At 40.8% G+C, this 14456-nt stretch overlaps 1 protein-coding gene across 4 annotated transcripts in view; it reads left to right on the forward strand.

Annotated features, from left to right (window-relative positions):
* The window catches only part of ANXA4 (annexin A4), a 57375-nt gene that overhangs the window by 1312 nt on the left and 41607 nt on the right, over positions 1 to 14456 (forward strand). The gene's annotated exons all lie outside the window — the stretch shown is intronic.

Raw genomic sequence — 14456 nt, forward strand, 5'->3', positions numbered from 1 at the left:
TGCTCTTATCCAGCAAGGAGAGAAGCAGGCCCTGGAGTCAGGAGGTGGTGTGCCAAGAAATGACTGAGGCCACAGAAAAACCAAAGGGCGTTTTCCTTGAGTGTCAATTTACCCAGATATTTGAGGATAAAAACATTTTTTTGTTAAATCTATCACAGATATATTTTGGAGTAGAATCCAAAATTTGTATGCTTTTTAAATATTAAACTAGAAACTGCAAAGTTTTGCTTGGGCTTTGGGTTGAAATTTGGTTCAACTAGCCCTTTTAGGGTTGGGTCTTTCTGCAATTAGGGCTACTGGTGGAGACCTGGAGTGACTTTTAATAAAAGGCTGTCTCATTTAATCTTCACTTCAGCCTGAGGTGGGGTTATTAACCTTTGATGAGAAATCTAAGATTCTGGAATTGTGGTATTTTCAAGGTCAGATCACTTATAAATAAGGTTTAAATCCTGCTAGTAGGTACTAATGCCTGTTCTCTTATCCTCTCTGCTCCACTGAGGCTCCATCAGTGCTTTGGGGTTGGGATCTGTGGTGTACTAGTTTATAAACTAAATCCCCCCCCCCATTCTCTCTTTTTAAAAAAATTTTTTTGAGGTATCAGGGATTGAACCTGGGACATTGTAGGTGGCAAGCAGGTGCTCAAACCTCTAAGCTATACCTACTCCCCTATAAACTAAATCTTGACCAAACGTTTTTCTTTTCCTCTGCACCTCTTTTCTTGTCAAGTCTCAGCTGAAGCAGACAGATGAGAAGCTGGCATGTGAGATATGGCTGAAAGAACTGGAGCCGTGTAGACTGGAAAGGGAGGACTCTCATGGGTATGGGGGTGCATGTTTGTGGCCCAAAATTCCTAGGGGGCTTGACATGTGGATGAGCGAATAAATCCCCTCTGTGGGACTTTGGCTGGTAGAGCCAGAACAAGGGGTAGGGGTTTTTGGTTAAATTTCAGGACGTGCCTTTTAAAACCCACAGACTGTATGGCCTTAGAGATGGTGAGACGCTCTCTAAAAGTGTCCACACAAAGAAACGGCAGCCCCTTTCTGATGGGGCTTCTGAAGGATAGGTTAAACTAAGTTGACTTTAAGGTCATAGTTCCTAAACTTCAGGGTGCACCCAAATCCCCTGGGAGCTTGTACAACATGCAGATTCATGCCTCCTCTGCCAAATTCTGATACTGTATGATGGGACAGAACCCAATAATTTGCATATTTAACAGATCATTGTAATTTGGGTGCTTCTAGGGTCTTGCTTTGAGAAACTTTGATTTAGGAAAGCAAATGATAGGTGCATGCTTGATAAATTGAATAAATCTTAATGAGAGCATATGGACCTTCCTAAGGGAATTTAGGCTTGTCATTATTGCTTCACACTCTAGGAAGGCAGTCCATGCTGAAACCTTCCAGGCTCTCGGGGAAAGTCCTTGTACCCTCATTATCACATCTCCTTTGTGATTTGATCAACAACAGTTTTTTGTTTTTGTTTTTTTTCTCTTCAAACTTACCCTAACTAAGTCTTACAGTGCCTAAAACCTGGAGACCTCTATGGAGCCCACCTGAAGGTTTGTTTTTTGTTGCTGTTTGTCTGTTTTTTTAACAGTTTAATTTTTAGAGCAATTGCAGGTTTTGAAAAAATTAAACCGAAAGTACAAGATTTCCATATAACTCCCTTTTTCCTCTCAGTTTTCCCTATTATTAACATTTTCAACTAGTGTGGTACCTTTGTTATAATTGACTGTTCTTGTTTTTTTAACTTAATTGAAATTGAGATGGATTACTACATTATGATTAGTTTCCCTAGGAATTTAAGATTTCTATCTAAGACACGTTGTTGGTTTTATTTGGAGTAACTTGTGTTTGAACTGAATTGAGAGCTTTTGCTATAGGAACTGAACTGCCATTCTAAACACTTCTTTTTAAGGGTTGAAGTTGTTTGAGATCAGAAAATTGCTATGCTGCTTTGTCCAGACTGGTTGACATGAAAACCCATTCTGTAGGCTGTCACTTCACTTTCTTGATAATATCCTTTGATGCACAAACGTTTTTAATTTTGATGAAGTCCAATTTATCTATTTTTTCTTTTGTGACTCATGCATTTGGTATCATATGTAAGAAAATCTATTGCCAAATACAAGGCCATGAAGATTTTACCCTGTGTTTTATGGTTTTAGCCTTTATATTTAGATCATTGATCCATTTTGAGTTAATTTTTATATAATATGAGATAAGGGTCCAACTTCATGTTTTGGCATGTGGTTATCTGGCTGTCCCAGCACCATTTGTCAAATAAGCAATTCTTTCCCCATTGAGTGTGCGCTTATTTCTGGACTCTGAATTCTATTCCATTGGTCTGTATGTTTATCTTATGCCAATACCACACTGTTTTCGTTATTGTAGCTTTTATAGTAAGTTTTGAAATTAGGAAGTCTGATTCCACCACTTTTGTTCTTGTCAAGAAGGCTGTGGTTTTGAGGGGACTTGGGGGCCTTCATAGGCCTTTAGAGTTGGGTCTAGAATCATTGTCATAGAATAACGGTTCTGAAACTTGTGCATGCATCAGAATCACCTGGGAGCCTTGTTAAAACAGATTGCTGGGCTCACCCCCAGAGTTTCTGATTCAGTAGGTCTGGGGTAGGCCCAAGAGTCTGCATTTTTAACAAGTTCCCAGGTGATCCTGATGCTCCTGGTCAGGGACTGAACTTTCAAAATGCTGTTCAAGGGCACCCACTATGTTGTATGACCTTCTTTTAAATGAAATAATTGTCTGGATTTCTCGAAAACATAACCTAGTGGGATTTTAATCGTGCACATGGCAGACACATTCGACCTTTTCCAGGTTCTTTTATGCTTCTTATTAAAATTGATGGGGGGCCTCACCAGGACTGTGCACTGCCCTTCCCCAGGGTTCCTGGTCTGGGTGTGTCTACACTGGGGCAAGCAGGATTCTCCAGGCTGTCTGCACTGCAAGAATCTGGGCCTGGCTTTGTTCTTTGGAAGTGAGAAGGGTGACTGATGTGCCCCTCTAGGTGCAGGAACCCTGCAGGCCAGCCCTGGTTGTGTGGGCACTAACGACCGCCCTAAGCGTTGGTCTTTGGGTTCTGCTTTCATTACTATTGCTCTCCTATTGTTGTGCAGGAGCTACGTGAGTGGGTTCAGGAGAGCTGATTCTTACATTTTCAGGGATTTTGCAACCCAATTATTAAAAACAGCCATTATTTTTAATTAAATTATACAAACTTATAGTTAAATTATATTAACATATAAATATTTACCAAGTATATTAAAAACAATTCATCACTTCCTAATTATTTTACTATCCTTTTCTATAATCTAGCTCTTGAGGTTATTTATATATATTATATCTGCATGATGGAAATACTACATAACGGCATGCTCCTGCCCATCTATTCCCAGCTCCAACTTCAGAGACATTGTGTTTGTAGCTTGAGATCAGTCAGGATGGTAGTATTTACACTACACCAAAGAAATGGCTACAAAACAGGGCTTTCTTTCCTTGGAGAGCTGGTTGCAGCTTATCACTTGTCTTACCTTATTTTAGTGGGGGACTGGTGTTAAATTTGTAGGAATAAAGCACAGTCACTTGTTTACCAGCCCACTGCCTTTAATGAATTTCAGCTCTTTCCAAATAGCCCTGCCTGCACGGCATGTTGCCGTGCCTAAAAAAGTAGAAGTTGTGGCTAAGTTTAGTGGGGGGAAAACTTGATGAGTCACATCTTAAACAAATTAATTTCATGGGCAAGAGTTTCCTTAACTGTAAAATAAAAAGGGTGGGAGAAAAACTGGTCAAAATTAAATAGTGTTTTTCCTAGCAATAGGGACGATAGACTTTTTAAAAAAGTTTTTATTATTGACATGATCCTACATACACCTAAGTACAGAATAGCAAAAATAACCACCAGTACTCAATACCCAGCTCAACAAGTATCAACATTTTGCCAGAAAGAGAGATCTCTCTATTGAAATAGGTACGAGGAGTACAAAGGAAAATATAGCTAGGTATGATTTAAATTTTCCTTCCAAATTTTGATATACAAAACTAACAGGAGACTTGTAAATTGGAAAAAAGTTATATGTTTTAGGTATAAAATATTAAAATTTAGAATGTATGCATCATTTATATAATTATGTGAGTAAAGCATCAAGACCTTAAAAATGCGCAAAAGATGCAAACAGATAATTCTCAAAGAAGGATACAAGTAGAAAAAGGGAAACGGACTTGGCCCAGTGGTTAGGGCGTCCGTCTACCACATGGGAGGTCCGTGGTTCAAACTCCAGGCCTCCTTGACCGGTGTGGAGCTGGCCCATGCGCAGTGCTGATGCGTGCAAGGAGTGCCCTGCCACGCAGGGGTGTCCCTCGCGTAGGGGAGCCCCATGCACAAGGAGTGCACCCGCAAGGAATGCGCCCGAAAGGAGAGCCGCCCAGCGCGAAAGAAAGCGAAGCCTGCCCAGAACGGCACCACACACACTTCCCCTGACGATAACAGCAACAGAAGCGGACAAAGAAACAAGACGCAGCAAACAGACACAGAGAACAGACAACCGGGGGAGGGGGGGGGGGGGGGATTAAATAAATAAATAAATAAATAAAAAACCAAGTAGAAAAAAAGAGTCCATATTCCTACTGCTAAATTTAAAAAATTGAGTTAAACCAATAATAAGAATCAATTTTACATCTAAATATTGAATTACAAAGGGAAAAAGGAAGGAAAGCAGGATGGTTAATGCTGATTGGGCTTTGAACATCCTTGAAAATTTGGAGGGCAACTCAAATATTCAGAATTATCTGACATCACAGGATTAGGTCAAAAGAAGAAAAATATCTACAAAGCTAATTATAAAGATTTTAATCATGATATAAAATCCTGAACAATGAATGCTAGGGAAATTGAGTAAGTCATTATATATCAATATGATGGAAGAGTGTAAATTTAGTAAAATGATGAATACAGTGATTGTGTAGAATATGGAAAATTAAATGGGAAGAGTAGAATACAACATTACATATGTATCTCTGATTAAAACTGTGCCAAAAGACTGGAACAAACAGAAAATGAAAGTAGAGGGTAAGTTTACATTATTTTTAAATGTCCTTTTCAATGTTTAAATTTAATATATAAGATAAAATGGTGAAGTGGGTAATTACTAAAGTCTTTACAATCTCTAAAATGCTATGAAATTTAATCTTTTCCATTTGTAGGCAGTGGAAAGAACCATAATTTTGAGGATTGCAAATGGAAAATTCTACCTCCACATTCTGCCAGGTTTGGGAAACAAGTTTATCAGATCAAGAAGGCAACTTAAATAATAACAGCTAGAGGGAAGGAGAAGGTTAATAGTTACAAAATTATCATTAACTGTCAAGGATCTATACTTTATTGCTGTAAACATAAAATCGTAAAATCGTGAGATTGCTAAAATGGGAATAAAAAACAATGATAACTTTTCTGCTGCACACATTTATCTTTAAAATTCAAAAATAAAGATTATTTTAAAAAGACGAATCAGGATTTGCTGTTTTATCTTTTCTGTGGTTTCTTGAGGAGTTAATATTAAATTCTCTATGGTCTCTGCAGAGAGTTCCTGTTTTTGAACGATTCTGTTTTTATGAAAAAAACAATTTAGTTGAAATTAAGTAGTCATGAAAAGAAAGATGTTTAGATATGATTTGGTAAGTCATTTAAATACATGTGTGTTTTAAAATCTGAAATCTCTTGTCACTTAATTCACCGGAGAGAAGGCAGAAAGGATGATCGTTGAAAATTAACCTTGGCCTTGATGTGCTTACGAGGGAATATGTAGGCCAAAACCTTTAGTCTCAAAGGATTTATTGATGTTACTGTGCTAATAAATTTTCTATTCCTGTTTAGAATGTTGGATTGTTGTACCAAAAACTGAGGAAGCCGGATAATCTGCTGAACCTCTCTTCTGAATAATCAAGCAGATTATTTTTAGGGATAGGCTCCTCCTTTAAGTACTCTGAGGTTGTGTTCCTTTTCCCTTGTTCTTTAGCATTTTGTCATAGACCTATAGTTTTTCTTTCTTTCTTCTTTTTTTAAACAAATGGGGATGTGAAGGCACTAAGAAGATACATTTTTTAAAGTTCTAAAAGAATAATTTCCCTCATATTTTTGATGTAACATTTATGTATTCTAAGACTTCTTTAAAAATAAAGTTAAATTAAATTAAAAAAAAAAAGACTGGCTCATAAACATTAAACAAAGAGAATAATTTGGGGAGCAGGTATAGCTCAGTGGTTGGGTACCTGCTTCCCAAATATGAGGTCCTGAGTTCAAGCTCCAGTATCTCCTAAAAAATATTAATAATTTGATGATTATAATTATTAAACAATGGGAGATATGTCTAGAGCATCAATATTTAATGAAAATATAATGTGAGCCACAAATGTACATCTGAATTATCTTGTAGTCACATTAAAAAAGGAGAGACATAAAATTAACTTTATTTATTTTTTTAAAGATTTGTTTCTTTATTTCTCTCCCCTCCCTACATTGTCTATTCTCTGTGACCATTCATTGTGTGTTCTTCGGTGTCTGCTTGTATTCTCATTAGGTGGCTCCAGGAGCCGATCCTGGGACCTTCTGGAGTGGGAGAGAGGCACTCGTTTTCTTTTTTTCTTTTTAAAGATTTATTTATTTATTTATTTCTCTCCCCTTCTCCCCCCGCCCCAGTTGTCTGTTCTCTGTGTCTATTTTGCTGTGTGTTCTTTGTCCACTCAACGTTATCAAGCTTTTAGTCTCTGAGAAAAATTACAAATGTATACCATTCTGTCTGGTTTTGCTTTGAGACGTTCTCTTCTTCCTGTAGGCAAAACTGAGAAGGTCTGATTAATATCCTTCAGCAAAACAAGTGCAAAGAGTGAACTTCTAAAATTAGATTAATAGAAAACCAGCTCAATTTGTTTTCGAATTTTCAGAGCTGCTTAAGTGAAGAAATTTTAATAAGCACATTTTCTAGCTCTCGCTGTGGGTAAAAATTATTCAAATAAACACATTAAAATGTTACCTCAGTACTAAAAATAATCATTCAAAGTGAATCCATCTATTGTTACAATGCAATGGTTAAGATGAAATGTAGTCCTACCCAAACAATCAAGTTGTATGTAATGGAAAAATATTTTACCTTATGTCATTTTAAATTTTTAAATTAAAAAGTTCAACAGCATTAAATATTTAGTTCCTCATTGGCACAGCCACATTTCATAGGGCGGGCTCCCGGTTGCCGTGTTGTACCCGTGGGTGCAGACTGTCAAAAGGCAGGGTGAATGGAACACCCCTCAGTCCTGCCCTCCGCACCTTTTTGTTGGAATTTGCTTTAAAGCCGGAGAAATGGTTGTTTACCCTGTGCCTGGTGTCATTCCCAGTTTCCGGCTGATTTTCTGTTGGTTCCCCTCTGCCTCTCAGATGTGGCACCTTTTTTGACTCCCGATACTAACGTAGTTAGTGTTTGAAAAATACCTCAAGCATGCATTTCCGAGGGGTGAGGTCTCCGCATCGGTCACCTTTTCCTGCATTCACTCTACCATCGCGGCCTTGACCGCATCCCCTGGCTGCTTTGGAGTTGAGCAGAGCCAGCAACTGGCCCACCTCACGGCCCCTCACCTCACGCGGAGAGCGGTGGGGTGTTCTGAGCGGATGTTGGCGTCAGAGCTGGCAGGAGGCACCTCCTTACTGCATCTCCCCGCCCTTCCCCCGCCCCCATCCAGCCTCATCTGCCTTAAATTAATTTCGGTGCCTCTCAGCTTCGAATATTCTTTCCTGTCAGTCCTAGTTCTTCCATTTGATCATGAGTTTCTTCCTTTTCCTCCCCTTGCCTTCATGAAGTTTTTAATGAGAAATTGGGAGAGGCTGCGTCAGAAATAGCAAGTTCTTAATTTGAATCAGAAATCCACTGAGGAAGAGTTTGAACAGTTCTGCTTTTTATGTTCTTCTGCCAGACTCTGAATTCTGGAAAGATTCGGGAGGGGAGCCCTTCCCGCACCCGCGGGGGGAGTGGCTGTCCAGGGTGGGGAGGAGCTGCCCACAAAGCTAGAACCGGCTCGATTGCAGGGCGTGGGAGGCGTCAGACTAGAATGAGACGTTTAGGAGAGGAGCGTCTTCTGCTCACTTCCAGGTCTCCTGGGTCGAACCAGTGTACATCTGCAGAGAAAGCTTTCTCCCTCAGGGGCAATCAGAGGTGCCCGTGGTGTACTTTCTTTTCTTTTCTTTTTTTTTTAACCTCTCTTGTCCTCATTCTTATCTTTTTTTTTTTAGTATTAATGGGATATTTTATTTATTTATTTTTCTTCTTTATTTTCTTTTAAATGTTACATTAAAAAACCGGTGGTGTGTTTTTAGAGCCAAAAGAAAAGGACAGGGCTGCCTAATATAATTCCTGTACTCCTTTCTACAGGCAAATACAGTAGGACAAATATTGCATGATTCCACTTACATGAAATGTCTAAAATAAGCACATTTGTAGAGACAGAAAGTAGATTAGAGGTTACCAGAAGCAGTGGGCATCAGGAGTTATTGCTTAATGGGGTCAAGAGTTTCTCTTTGGGGTGATGACAAAGTTTTGATAATAGATGGGGGGATGGTAGCACAACCTTGTAGATATAATTGGCACCACTGAATCGTACACTTAAGAACGGTTAGAATGGCAAATTTTACTTCAATAAACAAAACAAAAATTGGCAGGACAACAGGCTTTATCACTGGCTCACAGCAAATCTCTTCCCTCCTGCCTTTTAGTCTCTTCATGTGGATTTGGTCTCTTCTATTCCACATCACAATGAATCTATAAAGATAGATGCACTGCATTTTAAACTCTGGGAAAGATGATAGGAGAAAGACCAGACGGTAGGTCTCTTTTCAAATAAGGTGCTCCTTTAGTTTTACCCCTAAAATTTTGGGTTACTGAAAACAAGAGAAGGTCCAAGAATACTGGTCAACCTTGGAGGTTGGGTCTTCGTTTTGAGGCCCATAACTTGTGACTGCACGGGATGGCCCAAGTGCAGGTGGACACAGGACAATCTCCGGTGATCAATGCCAGTATTTTGTGACCAACTTGTTGGGATTCCTGCGTTAAATTCTTACTTGCCTGGAATACTTTGCGTATGGTGTTTCTGAAGGAGGAACATGAAATTAAGTGACTGTTCTCATTTCCTTGGGGGTCTTTGATTCTAATATAACAGGTAGGGACCCTTGTATTCTGAGAATAGATCAGGAAACACAATGTAAGCCTGTGACAAAGCCTAAACTACACTAGACAGACTTTCTCTTTAAATTGATTGTTATAATCAATTTATAACCATGAAGAGACATGGTTTTACCCGTGATGCTGCGCAAAAGCCATGTTGACCTTGGGAATCTGTTTTGAGTTGGATTTTGCCTTGAGAGTGGGCATTGCTAAATGCACCGTACTTTTCCTGAGAGGCCACTCTCAGGCTCTGCAGCTGAGAATTTGGTCTCTTAGGCTGTATTTGTGGGTGTTTTTTTGTGTTTTTTTTTTTTAAGGTATAAGTTACATACAATAAAATTCACAGATCTAAGTGTTTACTACCATGAATTTTGGTACCACTACCCCAATCAAGATAAGGAACATTTCCATCACTCCCTAAAGCTCCCTCATGCCCTGCTACAGTCAATATCCCTGCAATCAGTATCTTCTCTGTCCTCCAACCCCCACCCCTGACCCAGGCAATCACTTTTGTACTTTCTAGGACTATATATTAACTTTGCTTATTTTAAAATTTCATTAAAAGTTTTGTTTGGCTTCTTTCACTCAGAATTAATGTTTTTGAGAGTCATATGTGTTATCACTGAATGAGTAGTTTATTCCTTTTTATTGCTGCATAGTATTCCATTGTATGGATATACTACAATTTGTTCATCCATTTATCTGTTGATGGGGGTGTTCCAGTTTGGGATTTACTGCATCAAAGAGTAGATGGATGTCTACCTTTATTGGAAACTGTCAACAGTTCTCTAAAGTTGTCCCATTTAAAACTTCCACAGCATTGTTTGAAAGTTCCAGTTGTTCTACATACTTCCCAGCATTGAATGGTGTCAGTTTTTGTTTTCATTTTAATCATTTTAGTGGCTGTGAAATGGTATCTTATGGTTTTAATTTGCATTTCCTGGATAACCAATGAAGAACATCTCTTTTGATGTGCTTTTTGGCCATTCGTGTATCTTTTTCATGAAATGTCTAAGTCTTTTGCCTAAGTCTTTTTGTTGTGATTTGTAATTCTGATAGTCTGTGATTTGCCTAAGTCTTTTTGTTGTGATTTGTAATTCTGATAGTCTAGATTATATTTTCGACTCAGTCCTTTGTTAAAAATATATGCTGTGAATATTTTTCCCAATTTGCTCATTTTCATTTTAAATTTTGATGAAATCTAATTTATCAATTTTTTATTTTATGGCAAGTACTCTTTAGTATCCTGTCTAAGAAATCCTTGCAGACTTCAAAGATATATACTCATACTTAAGAATATTTTCTCCTATGTTTTCTTCTAGGAACTTAATGGTTCTAGATTTTACGTTTAGATCTATGATCCATCTCAAATCACTGTTCTTGTTTATGAAGTAAGAAAAGGGCTGATCATTTTTTTAAAATATAGGTATTCAGTGATTCCAGTAATATTTGATAAAAAGACTTTCTTGTCTTCACTGGACTGACTTGGTTGAAAAGCAATTGACCACATATGTGTTGGTCTATTTCTGGATTTTTTATTCTTTTCCACTGATCTAGTTGTCTATATTTACACCAGTACTGCACTGCCTTGATTATTGTAGCTTTATAGTCAGTCTAGAAATCAGGTAGTGAGCATTTTCCAATGTTATTCTTTTCCCAGATTGTTTGGCTCTTCCAAATGTGGGCAACATCTTGTTCCTGGAGGAACACGCCTAGAGGAGGTTCTGGAGTCTGTGCCCAGACTGCCAGTGGCCCACTCTCCACCAGGCCTGTGTTTAACAGAGGGTACCAGCTCTCTGCAGGTGCACTTTTGCGTGTGTGTGTGCTTGGGAAGGTGGTGATAAAAACAAAACCCTAGTCCAAAATCATATGTGGATGGAAAATAAAGCCCTGTGTGCCTGGAGTAACTAAAGCTATGCTAATGTAGTTTAGACAGTACCCTGGCTCTGAAACAAGGCAAGAGGAGGAGACCCTAAGGGAGGACTGCCCTTCCTGGGGAGTCGACCCTTCCTGGGACCAGGTGTTCAGGAAGTCCAAGCAGCCAAGGTGGTTAATGTTGGCCCAGTGGCTGTGGGAGCAGCTAATTCAATGAAAGCAAACATTTCTTACAGTCCTACTATGTGCACAGCACTGTGAAGAATGAGAACCAGGAAAGTAGGGCCCAGGATGGGAATTTGGTGAGCAGAGTCAGGGAAGGTGTACCTTAGAATTCAGACAACTGTGAAGACGGTGATTATGTTGGAGGAAACATACACAGAGGCCCTCCTTAACTCGGTGGTCCAAAGAACCACGGGGGAAATTTGGTCTGACATTCTGGTTAATATGAAAGTCTGCCCTCTGTACACCACAGATGTTTTTAACATGGAAAGAGCTGGTAACCCACACCTTAAACAGTTCACTAAACAGGTAGCTAGAGTAGGTAGGGTATGATAGATAAGGGTTACTTGGAAAGCATAACAATGAAAAGAATAACTAACATTTGTTTAGTACATTATTTGTGCACCATTCTAAGTACTTTACATGATGTGATAACTTGATTAATAGTCGTGACAACCCTATACCTATCAAGTAGCCACTGTTAGCGCCATGCTACCGATGAGGAAACTGAGGCACAAACAAATTATAACTTGTCCAAACTTGCACAGCTAGGAAGTGTGTGTGTGTTGGGGGGGGGGGGTGGAGTTATAAGCCCATATGGCTGGCTCCAGCTCTTTAGCCACTTTATTATGGTGAAAGGATGGGCTGTCCTTGAAAGAGAAGTTTTCTGCCTGGCTGAGTGGCTCTCCCGCACAATTAGCAAGTAGCTAAGGAGCTGGCTGCACCACCCTCAGAACTGTGCCTTCCCTTTGCTAATTCTCATCAGAAGGTGACATAGATTCTCCTAGCCTAATGAACCTGTGTGGCCCAGGGTGGCAGCACCTGCTGGACTTCAGGTTAGCAGGGAGAACCCAGCATGTGGTTACTATTACACATTACTGGAAGGTGGGCCTGCCTTCCTGTCGAGAGGGCTGTCTACCCTCTCCCAAAGGAAGGGGTGACCTGGGTGCTCCTGAAAGGCGTCGCTGCCCTGACCATCCCACACTGACAGAAATAAGTCTTTCTGGGGCTCATCTGCAGCTCCACTTTTTTTGGCATATTTCCATCTCAGCCTGGGAGTTGCTCTCTCACCTGTGGTTTGCCTGACATTTTGATCCAAAAATAGGGGAAAATCAACCCTGGATGATCAAAAGAATAGTTGTGTTTTAAGTCTGGAGGAGCACTGCCTCAAATAGCCTAACTGCCACGTAGGTCTTGAAAAATGCACGGTCATTGCTGTGCCAAGACCATCTTAGGTCCTGAATGGAAGCCCGTAAGTTTTATGTTTTGTGTGGTTTTTTTTAAAGATTTATTTTATTTATTTCTATCCCCCCACCCCGCCCTGTTTTCTGCTCTCTGTGTCCATTTGCTGTGTGTTCTTCTGTGTCTCCTTGCATTCTTGTTATGCTGCACCGGGAAACTGTGGCTTTTTTTGTTGTGTCATCTTGCTGCATCAGCTCTCCCTGTGTGCGGCGCCACACCTGGGTGGGCTGCGCTTTTTTCACATGGGGCGGCTCTCCTTGCAGGACACACTCCTTGCGCTTGGAGTACCCATACGCAGGGGACACCCCTGTGTGGCAGGGCACTCCTTGCACACAGCAGAACTGCACATGGGTCAGGAGGCCCTGGGTATCGAACCCTGGACCCTGCATATGGTAGACAAATGCTCTGTTAGTTGAGCCACAACCGCTTGCATAATGTTTCCTGTTCTTAGTAAAAACTAGAAGGGTATTTCTGGCATTCCTTCTCTTTCTATGTACTGGATAGTCTTAACATTGCCAGGGCTAGGAAAACAATAACCAATTGGGATCATTATTTATAACCCCTTTTGCTACTGGACTCAGATCAGCCCGAAAGTAATGATGGTCAATTCTGAGAAGGTCAGCCTCTGAGGTCAGTCTCTGAGGCCGCCCGCACTTTGGGCACTTTTATACTGTGGTGGGATCAGCCATGACCTCTTCCGCCTGCCCTAAATGTCCTCAGTGCAGGGTGCTGGGCCCTGTGAATGGGGGAGGCACAGAATAATGTGCCTGAATGAAATCCTTGTTTCCCTCTCATCTGGAGATGGCATGGCTGTGACCACGTGTCGACTCAAAGACATTATTGCAGAGCCAGGGTGCTGTTCTCCCAAAGAAGGGCTGTGTGCCCGACCTCGGGCAGGGGCCTGTGGGCGTTAGAAATGCGCTTCTCTCTCCAAATAGCCAGCAGCCTTGTTTTAAACACTTTTGACTGGGAGTTGATTTGCCGTTCAAAGTGTAGTACAGTTCCTACCAGATAAGTCTGGGAGAGGGGTGGGGTTTATTTTGCTTTGTTTTTGCATCCAGGTTGTTAAGTATATGAAGAAAAAGAAAGCATTAATTAGCTCAGCCAGAAATGTGGCCGTTTAAATATTTCATTCTGTTACTATTCAGACAGCTTTAGCGTTGTCACCTGCCTATGTGCATAATGGTATACACCTTTACATATTATGTGCATTTGCTGTGGTATAAAATAAAGGGTGCTAGAGTCACACAGACTTGACAGAACAACCTCCACCACCTGCTACGTGTGTGACCTTGGACACAATTTCTCTGAAATTTAAATTACCATGCCCAATTCACTGGACAAAAGGATGCAATGATATAATATTGATAAAGCTCTTAGACACCCAAAACAACTAAGTAATCAATACATGTTTATTTTAAAATGATGTCTCTCTAGCTCCTGAGGACAGAACAAGAACTAGAAGACCAGCCCTCCCGATGCTTAGAGCTGCTCAGCGGTGGCAAAGCCTGCCCCATGGAAGGTTGAGCCCCAGGAGCAGAGGAGGATGGCTAGGGGCTGGGGATGGCCATTCAGATAGGGTGTAAAAGAGTCATTCAGGGGGCGGACTTGGCCCAGTGGTTAGGGCGTCCATCTACCACATGGGAGGTCCACGGTTCAAACCCCGGGCCTCCTTGACCCGTGTGGAGCTGGCCCATGCGCAGTGCTGATGCGCGCAAGGAGTGCCCTGCCACGCAGGGGTGTCCCCCACATAGGGGAGCCCCACATACAAAGAGTGCACCCCGTAAGGAGAGCTGCCCAGCATGAAAGAAAGTGCAGCCTGCCCAGGAATGGAGCCGCCTACATGGAGAGCTGACACAACAAGATGACACAACAAAAAGAAACACAAATTCCCGTGCCGCT

The sequence above is a fragment of the Dasypus novemcinctus genome, chromosome 17 (assembly GCF_030445035.2).
Source record: "Dasypus novemcinctus isolate mDasNov1 chromosome 17, mDasNov1.1.hap2, whole genome shotgun sequence".
NCBI classification, from domain to species: domain Eukaryota; kingdom Metazoa; phylum Chordata; class Mammalia; order Cingulata; family Dasypodidae; genus Dasypus; species Dasypus novemcinctus.